The following is an 8,958-nucleotide window of genomic DNA, read 5'->3' as shown; positions in this document are numbered from 1 at the left end:
CACCCCTGAATCGGTAAGAATTTATTTCCCTTTCATTCAGAGCTGTACTTATTTACAAAACAAAAAAGATTAACAATTTCATGAAGTTAAATCTTGTAATTTATCATGTGATTTTTTTCCCATTGGTTTAAGCTTTCCTGCATATTTTACCACTTTCTGAGTTTTCATATTTAATTATTTAACATGTCTGGAGACCATGCCAAAGAAATAAACACATAAGTGAACTCATATTCTAATATCTAATCCATTGTCCCAGAACCATTTATTGTGTAATAATTTCCCTAATCCTTTGTCATATGCTACATTCTTTATAGGTCTTGTTTCTATGGTTTCTATTTTTTCCCCATTTTTTGCCTACTTTTAGGCCACTTACACATTGATTGAATTATTAGATGATTAAAATATGTTTTAGCACATGGTAGGGTTGTCATTGTCTTTACTTTTTATTTATTTATTCTCTTTAAAATTCACCTGAATTGGAAATCTTCCATGCTGGGTGGGTGTTCCCTTTGGATGTAGCTCTCTTAGGTGCATTCTCCCTCCTGTTTACAGTTGATTTTCTACTGACCTCTGTCACTACCATCCCTGTTGATTTTGATGTCTGAGAACCAGTGAGAGATTTATATCACCATCTACTCTTTGGTGGATGTATCTGATCTCAATTTATGATTAAATCTGTAACTAGTGTCACAAATCTACTCTACAGTATGGGAACAGCACTGTAATATCTGGGAATAACCACCCGAGCATAGCACTCTGAGAGGTTTATCCAAGTAGCCTCACGCAAGGTCTGACTAGAGATTCTCTGAACACTGGAGAGAGATGGAGGGGCAGAGGCTGGATCCTGCCCGAGTTGTTCATGGAATGACTAAGTCACCATTTATAGCCCCTGCCGGGTATGCTTGGGCCTTGTGATGGAGAGGCTAATCAGAAAGGGAGAGCCATGGAGAGGTCCTGTCACGAGGGCAGCTGAAGGTGGAGGCAGACGTTCCAGTGTAGGGGCACATTCAAGGAGGATCCATTCTACTACCTGTGATTCCAGGCAACATTTATAACTTGCTGTCAGTCTGTACAGAAAAATTACTGCTTTAATTAAAATTGTATTACACGAACCACATTTGTGCCCAATATAAGGCATACCCAAATAGAGTATGTCTAAAGCCCATCCCTTGTGATGAATCAGAAGCTTACTTCCAAAAAGACTTTTATAAGGTTGTACTTACCAATTTAAGGATGAAAATGAAATTAAGTAGCAAATGTCTGCTTATAGCATTTTATGTATTGATTTAGATGCACACTTATTTGAAGTAGTACATAAACTAATACATTACTTTTGAAACACCTTTTTATACTCTCACATGCCAAGAAACAATATTACTCAAACTCTCCACTTGCTCATTTGATACCTGAGCCTGCGTCACCGCTAGAGACAATGTCACCATCAATTTTGTCTCTGCTTGACAGACGGCACTTGAATGGTTCACTGAGGATCCTCACTGACACTGGAAGTCACTGGGAAATTCTGTGCCAAACCAGAGAATCCATTTGTATAATGGTGATACTGTTCTTTTCTCTTAAAAAAATTCCTGAAAAATGTGTTCTTAACCACTGTTACATGACCATTTATTATATTGTTTCCTACTGTGATCTTTGAAATCCTTATTTAAAATGATTTTTGATACTTGTGGAATCATTACACCAGAAATAATTACTTAATTTACCTTCTTTAAAAAGTTTTTTCCTTTGTGACATTAACAGCTCCAGTGGGTACCCTCTACAAGCCTGTAAAACTGACATTGGTGGATATTATTTTAGGGGTATGTCTCCCCAAAAGAATTTGAATTAAAATAGAGATAAGCCCCCCATCGTATAAGAGATTTTGTAAGGACTCAAATGTAAGATGGTTCCTTCTTTTATAAGGGATAATTTCAGGAAAATAAAACTCACCTTATTTTTAGGCATATGTGCATTAATTTAGGGAAGAATTTCCATCTTAATAATAATCATCTTCCTTTTTAGACATAGGCAAATTTTTCCTGCTGTTCAAATCTTCTCTTATGTTTCTCAGTCATTTCTGTTTGTTTCTCCATATGGACGTTGCTCTGTGTATCTTGAAGGAAATCTTTTCACTTTGTGACTTTTTTACTTGCAAAGCTGTGTGTGTGTTTACCCACGTACTCAGAACAGTAGTTGGCAAATAATAAGTAATTTCTATGAAGATGATGTTGTAGACTTTTTAATGGTATCTGTTGGTGTTCTGTGGATTTGCATTCTATGGAAAGCATTTATGAACTAACTCGACATGTGCTAACTCTTAATCACAAATACTATTACTTAACAGTACATCCTCTAATGGATGAATCTTGATATTGGTTTAGAATTTAGAGTGTGCACTTTAATTTGACTAGCACTGGCAGCTTTGTCCAGCAGGCCATCCACGGCCATCACCGTGGTTACCAGGATTCACTGGTTATACAAAGTTACCAAGAAAGGCTCATTAAAAATGCAGTTCCTCTGGACCTCAACCTAGTCCTACTGATACAGTCTCTGGGGAGGGGTGCAAGTTTACTAAGCCCCCTCTAGATTTCATTCTGACCAGTATTTGAAGACTACTGAGCTAGAGCACACTGGAAGTATATAGATAGAAAGCAAGTTCTAGTTCTGCCCAGCCAACCCAATCAAGTCAAGGTCAGTTGAGGTTCAGAGACTCTGCCACATTTACCATTGTTAGTAATCAACTAGTGTCCTCAGGTACCTGATGGTGCCAGAATCTGCCCTCTTCTTTAAAGAGTGGTTACATTAGCAAACTATAGTGGGCCTAAAGCTAAAGGTTTAATTTTATTTTCTTTATAAATAAATTTAGCTTACTCTTCATTTGCTCTTTATCCATAATTTGTTTTTAAAAATATAGATATGTTAGTCAAGAATTTACATTTATCCATGAATTCTGAAAGCACAAAATTCCCTTTTAGATCAATAGGTATATAAGAACATGGTCTATTTTCACATATAGGTGGCACATAAACAATGTATAATTAACAACAAAGTGGATGTGTCTATTTTTGTGCATCCAAAATACATTCAAAGTGAAAAAGTAGCTCAGGATTGTGATATATTTGACTTATGAAGTGGACATAATCAAGTAATGGTTTCACTAGAAAACAAGATATTTCTTCTCAGTTTGACTTTTCTATGGTAGAATTATTTTGCAGATATTAACTCTAAGGAATAAGACTAAATTTTTGAGAAGACAGTAAGCATGTTATTTTAATTATTTTTACAATACAAAACCAGAGTAAAATAAATATCTCCTTCCAATACATAACATTAGCTATTTAAATAGGAATAAAAGTACAGATTCTCATTAAAATACATGTAATCAATTAATTTAAGAATTTTGAGGTTTTTGCAAGATACAAGCATAAATGACACCGTGCATAGTAAATGCAGGGCTATGATATATATGCAGATCATTTCTGCAATGTTCTCTTTTAAAAAGCACATTTAATCACCAGATCCCTCAATATAATGTATTTGCAACTAGGTGCTATTCAGCTGCCTTCTGAAATGTGCCTGTGCTATTAAACTACTCTGTGCCATTAGTCATACTCTTAGGTAAAACCTGTGTGGGAGTTTCTAGACTCCACAGCCTACTTTTTCTGATAAATGAAACCTACATTCCAGCCAAGCTATTTGCTCTTCTTTTCTACTGTGCTACATTTGAGCTGATAAGCTAACAAGAATCAACATATTTACTAATCTGGTTAACACCTCCCCTGAACATATTTCTCATTTAGATTTTAGTAAACAGTGATGTTAATGAAAACCAACTTTTAAATCACTGTCTAAATTTCCTCAGTGAATCCTAATTACCTTCAGGAGAAGAGCTGATTTTCTTTGCTTATGATACGGTATCACTCATGATGGAGTCCCAGCCCTTTTCTCTATAGTCTTTTCCTTGTAGCTTCTACATATGTTCCCCACTCCCCAGCCCAGCCCACTCACCCATCCATAGATGCTCCAGTGCCCTGGAGTCCTTCATGCCCCAGAGTCCTTGAACACTGGGGGTCTTCTTCAAGAATCCTTCCTAAAGCCACTCAGTGTCCCCAGTACCTTCCTATCCTGGTCCCTTTTAAAATCAGATTGGAGGTTATCCCTCATCCTCTGAAGTCTTCCAAATAGCTAATCCTGTAGCATTCCCCACTGTATTGTGGTTGCTGGCCCAGCTGTTCTCTCTCCCTGATGACTAAACTTCAAGAGGCCAGACATGGCCTTTCATCTCAGTCCCCTCACAGTCCCCAATATATAGCAAGCAGAAGTGGAATTGGTTGTTTACAGTTTACTTTCAGAGGGCATGTACTCTTAAAATTGTCCTATTTTAAAAAATCCTAATTCATGGGCACTGTAAGAGGAAGGCAAGGACCATATTACTTAAAAACAAAGAATTAACTATAGTCTATTGTAGAAAGTATTATCATCCCAATTATAAAAATTAGTGAAACTATTATTTTATCATAGTATATTAGACTTTACTAAGCATCACTGAAATATTTTGTGAAACATAGTTTGACTAGTTTTGAATAATAATAGGATAAAAATAACAGAGCCTGATTTTACTTCTCCTTGGTTGAGAGTAATGGACCTTTAATTTCATATATTGTTCATTTCTTTTATTTTCCCATTTCTAGTTCTCTTTCTGATTGAATCACACACTCAGAACATGAGAGAGATGCTAATGTTTTGAGACACCATTAGAATTTGTGTGTCTCTGATTAAAATTAACAATGCAATACTGAGAGGAAGACTGCATTTTCATCTAATAAATGTGAATACATATGCTATCAGATTTCCTACTTGAGTCCTTAAAAAAATCTTGTTTAGTAAATGTCACAAAATGGAGGATTTGCAATATAAAATAAATGTTAGGGAGATACTGCAAAATGAAAATAGTGACTATATCTGGGGATTGAGATTACTTGTGACTTTAAAAATTGTTCGCATTTTGTAATTTTTTACAATGTGCATACAGTACTTGTATAATAATAATTATATATGTATGAGTGCACACATATGTTTAGTTTAATGTATTATATATTGGGGGCCCATGGGTCCATGTATAAAGTACAAAGAGACAGCTGCCTGATTAATAAATAGTCTGGTTAATCAATAATATTTTATTTGAATAATGTAGAAAAATTCTGACATTAATCAAATTTAAGTAATTGTTAGTTATGCCCTTAACATTTTATTGAGAAGACAGTGAGAGGTTAAGGAAGTTTTAGTATTTTCTAGTCTTTTAAAAATATTCTGTAACAAGAGATGTATGATGAAGTGGTGATTCTGAGTGAAGATTATAAGTTCCCTGTATTTAAACAAAAAAATTATAGCTTCATCTTTCATGCCAGAACTCTTCCTATGCAGATATGAATTAAGTAACTACTCCTTTGAGATATTTCTAGAGCAGTGGTTCTCGATTTTGCTCCCAGGGGACATTAGCAATGCTTGGAGACATTTTTAGTTGCCAGACTAGTGTGTTGTGAGTAGAGACTAGGGGCGGCTGCTGAACCTCCTGCAAAGTATAGCACAGCGCCCCACAATAAAGAATTATCTGACCCCATGTGTCAGTAGAGGTGATGCTGAGCTATATTATCTAAAGTAATTGTAAATAGTTTGATTGCAATAGCTCTGTTGGTCCTTATCTTTAAAGTCCATCCTAGGAGTTGTAATGTCTCTCTGTCAATAGCAGGAGCACTCAACAGAGAGCACAACTCCAGGCTAGAGGGCATGAATGAAATTGGAAGATGGAAATACACATGGAGTGGTGTGGTTGGGGAACGGAGTTAGTTAAAATGGTAGTGTACTGGACTTGGGACAAGAAAGGCAGAATATGTATTTTAAGAACAAACATGATAATTCATTTCAGCAGAACTTCTGCCACTTTTTTCTTGAAAGTGGAACTGAATATAAAGATAAGTGAATCTTTATATTCACCTGAGGTGTTATTAATCACTGTAAATAAGAGCAGGTCTGACCTGAGCTGAAGGGGTTAGAGGAGACAGGGTTGGGTGGTGTTGCACAGCTGGGGAGTGGTGGTCTGTTTAGGTATTTCAACCTTGGAACCCTAGTAGTCACTTTGCCCACATCTTTCCCTTTGGGGTAGCAGAAGGGCTCTGGTGAATTTTCCTTTCTCATGTTAAAAAGCCAGTCACCCTTAGGTCATCTGTGTGTTCTGAAACTCAGTCTAGTCTGCCTGTGAACTTTCTGTATGAGCTTCCCCCTTCAAGGACAATGGGTAGGCTTCCCTAGCCAAGGATTTTCTGAACTTTGTATCTTGCACAGTAGAGATGATGAAAAACATAAGCCTGTCCAGGCAGCATCTTCAAAGTAGGAAGAAACAGGGTGAAGGAAAATAAAGGGGTAGGTAAGAGAAAGAAGTATGGAATTAAATCCTGTAACCCAGGTATTAAACAACTAAATCTAGATAGAGATAAATAGAGATAGATAGATAAGCAAAAAAAAAAAAATTCCTTAGTTTTTTTAATTGAAAGAAAATCCTTACACTGCATTTGTAGAAAGAAAGGCCTTGGATTATTATACTTCATCTATATTTTATCACAAAAGACCAACAAGTTCAAAACAAAAGGAAGTGAGAATCATTTCAGGATTTAGAATACAATATGATCACTTTCATGTTCTGCAAAATCTTTTACCAAGAAATAGAAATGGAGACTCCCATTATCTTTCCATGTATTTATTTATATGATAGAAAATCCCACACCCATATACTCACTTATGGCTATAAGCAGACTTCATGTTGTATTTAAATCTGATTTAGTTTAAGAGGGTTGAAGTTTTAAATATAAGAAAATAGTAATCACGATAAAAGGGTAGAAGACAAAATGCTTTCTAAAATTTAAAGGGATTTTTTTCAAAGGATATTTTTTTCCACATCACTGGTTGAGAAAAAATAATGTCAAAATAATTTAAACTAGCAAAATAAAAAGAATTGAAAGACTATTTCCTCAATGTATGCTGGGTTCCTAGACAAAACTCAGAAAAAAAATGTTTTTATTTTGTATTTTTCAGCAGAACCTGGAAATTTGCTTGAAGATGCTGTAAGACAAGGATAAACCTGCCATAGAAAGTATCTTTAGTTTCTAGATCTTTCATGTAGTTAAAAAAAAAAAAATTCAACACATTGATAGCTGAAGTGCCAGAATGGTGTACTTACACAAGTTGTCTTTTACAGTGTTACATGACACTTATAGATCAACTAGCTGTAAAATTGCACTAAGCTTTGGTGGTCACTGGATATAGTCTTTAGAAACTTACAATTTCCATGGGTAAAGTTTAGTATATACCATACTATGCTGCGAGAAGGACTGGTTGGTTGAATCCTACTCGTTATGTTTTGCAACTTGCCGTTTAAAAAATACCGACTTCTCCCGTGTGCCAACACCCACAACGCCTCTAAAACGAATATGAATACAGATGACCCATCCTTTTGGTTTCTCAACATAGTTAGAACGATAGCACCCTGACAGTGCGCCTGTGAATGTGCACCCGACAGAATATTAGACTCATTAGAAAGCAAGGAAAGGAGGTTGACATAATGAGTGCCTGGTGAAACAAACCGCTGTCCTATGCGACCGCCAGACAGAGCTCAGGACAGCGCTGCGCTGCGGGTGCGCACACAGGCGGCGCTGGCACCGGCTGCGTCTCTGCTCCCGCAGCTTGGTAGGAGTGAGGGGTGGAGTGGGCTCGGTCTTAAGATGAAACAAGACTGGTATTTGCCCACAGAGGCAGGATCCAGAGGACCCCTGATTTTCCCAGCGCGTCTGACGCTTTTCCTTCTTGGAACTCCGAGAGCCAACGCTAAGGGGCACCAGAGGCTCGGACTGACTGCAGCGGCCGCCACTCCGGCAGCCCGAAGGCCCGCTGCTGCGGAAGTGCTGGGCGGCAGGAAAGCCCAACTCCGTGGGGGCTGGGGCGCAGGTTTTTGGAGTGAAGGGTCACAGGGGTTTGGAACGCTCCAGATCCGAAGGAGGAATCCTCCGAGGTTAAGACGTCGAACACGAAACTGGGCTAGTCGGTGACCCTTGATAGCCGAGGTCTTACTGTTTTTTCCCAAGACTCTATAAGGCCACTTCTAATCTCTTTACTTTATGAAGAATGTCAATGTCATATATACAGCTAAAGATTTAAATATGGTTGCGCATACACATTATCCTTTTATCCGTATTACTAAAATAATTTGACAAAATAATTTAATGCATTGGAAGCTGTTGATCTCTAGTTGTCTAGGGATCCTGAGGCACATGCAAAGAGATCAAATATCGCCTCGTCTTCCCACCCACCCGCGGCCAATTCGTGTTTACTCCCATGCCCCCAACCTTTCACTTGAAGTCTGTCATTCCTTAGCTAAGGAGGAAACACCCAGACCCTTGCCGCCCTGGAAACCTCTAACCTCCCGCCAGCAACTCGGACTTTTTCAGAGTCAGGGAGCAGGAGATGCTGAGGAAATTAGAAGGCATCTTCAGCCTTGCAGTCCTAATTCTGACTTTTATCAGTGTTAGCAGAAAGAAAAAACCGAAAGGTGGGGAGAGGGGGGACGGAAAGGAAAGAGGCAGCGCCAGATCGCAGCAGCCCAGGCGGGCCTGCGGGCACAGTCGGCCCCCACCCACGCCGGACCCTTGCGTCCTCGCCCTCCTCCTCCGCCCGGGCCGAGCCCCGTGCCAATGCGCCAGGATGGAGAGATCTCGGCGCGGGAGGAGATGACGCAAAACCCAGCGCTCCCCCCAAAAAAGTGTTTCTCCAGGACGAAGATGGCGGCAACTTAGCCGGGGACTGAAGATGACTGTGGCTCTCGGGAGGCCCAGCCCAGGCAATTCGGCCCCGAGGTCCGGGGGAGGCGGCGTCAGCAGTCGGAGCCTGGCGGCAGCGGCGGCGGCGCCCGCG

This window comes from Camelus bactrianus, chromosome 14 (genome assembly GCF_048773025.1).
Source record: "Camelus bactrianus isolate YW-2024 breed Bactrian camel chromosome 14, ASM4877302v1, whole genome shotgun sequence".
NCBI classification, from domain to species: domain Eukaryota; kingdom Metazoa; phylum Chordata; class Mammalia; order Artiodactyla; family Camelidae; genus Camelus; species Camelus bactrianus.
Note: the sequence above shows the minus strand (reverse complement) of the source record.